We start from the raw sequence: 1,544 nt of genomic DNA, 5'->3' as shown, positions 1-1,544 counted from the left end.
TCGTGATTAAAATTTGATTAATTGTGCAGCCCTAAACCTTTGCTAATGTTATGTTGGATTCATATTAATCTATATTTTCATACATTTACATTTTTTAGCAAACAAAAATTTGGCAGACCCACTAGAGTAACTCTGAGGACCCTCTGATGATCTCTACTCTACTGTACTATACTATACTGAAAATGGCTGCAGTTAAATAGAGGAAGTCTTGAGAATAAAGCGTGTCACGCTACACATAGTTAAAGCTAGTGTACAACTATTTTATGTTAATAAAGTCCTTGCAAATACCTACCTCATTGCAAATTTGGCTCTACAAGCTTAGGGCACTTAGTATTTCCAGATCACTCCACTTCTTTACTCTTATGTTAGGTAGATGTCATTGCCAGTGGAGCATTTAGTCCCGCTTTGGTTCTTAATTTTCACTTTCAGCACATTGTTACCTCAGTCCTACCTGTTTCACATTAGGTGACTCATAATCTTACAAATAACTTAAAAATCAGTTTCAAATGTCTGGTGCAATAAATGGGCACTTCAGTGCCTCACTTGTCATATTTCATCTTGCAAAAGAAAGGTTGTTGAGCTTGTCTGTTAGTGCTCTGCACTCATTTCTCCACTCTTTGGAGGTTAATGACGATTAGTTTTACTTGCTTAGGTTTTTTTTTTTTTCCCCACCTTATGCTACTAGTTGGTCTTCTTCAACTCCGTCTTACCCCACCCCTCCCCTGTAGCTGCTGTGGTGTGGGATTGTTGTACAAATAGCTGAGTGTGTACATTTACAGAGCTGCATGAACACAAAAGGACACAAACTGTATAAACACACAAAATATGCAAGGGTCCAGCAGTGAGTAGGATGTTAGTCAGAGGTCAAACTGGGTGCCAGGACCAGACAAGGTCAAGACTTGATCAAGAACAAACCGACAAATCCACAACAAAAGAGTTTCAGACTGCAGACTGGAGAGAGGAAGGAGGGATAGACAGAGTGAGAGGGCAATAAGAACTAGAAAGAATGAAGGTGGGTGATAAAGAATTGATAAAGGTAGGCAGAGTTGGGAGAATACAAAAAGAGACTTGAGGGAGAGAAAAAGGAGGGTGGAAAAGTTGGATTAGATGAAAGCTGGATAGAGAGATGAGGGCCAAGTGGAGATGCAGGAAAGGTTCAAAGAGAGAGTGGGAGGAGAAGAAAAACGGATTAAACAATGAACAAGAGACAAGAGGGAAACATGACTGTAAGGCAGCGATCATTGTTTCCAAGTGGTGCCCTGATCTAGAAGGTTCTCTGAAGCTGGTGTGTGTGTCACTGAATGCTGCTTGTTGAGAACAAAAATGGCATAGTTATTCAGTATCTCCACATAGAAACCACTGTACGCTGGGACAAATACCAGAGTCTCAACACTCATTTTTTCTATGATTTGAAGCTTTCCTCTGTCGAGGCCTCAGGCCCACACTCGCACATATTGAGTTTGACCTGTGCTACCCTCTGCTGGTGAACACAAGTTATAACAATTAGTCAGAATAATTCAATTCAATTTTATTTATAGTATCAA

General features: G+C 40.0%; 1 protein-coding gene across 2 annotated transcripts in view; it reads left to right on the top strand.

Moving 5' to 3' along the window:
* The window catches only part of ldlrad4b (low density lipoprotein receptor class A domain containing 4b), a 54,418-nt gene that overhangs the window by 38,095 nt on the left and 14,779 nt on the right, over positions 1 to 1,544 (top strand). The window lies entirely within an intron of this gene.

The sequence above is a fragment of the Etheostoma spectabile genome, unplaced genomic scaffold (genome assembly GCF_008692095.1).
Source record: "Etheostoma spectabile isolate EspeVRDwgs_2016 unplaced genomic scaffold, UIUC_Espe_1.0 scaffold376, whole genome shotgun sequence".
Lineage (NCBI taxonomy): Eukaryota > Metazoa > Chordata > Actinopteri > Perciformes > Percidae > Etheostoma > Etheostoma spectabile.
This window is presented reverse-complemented; position numbering and strand designations above follow the sequence as displayed.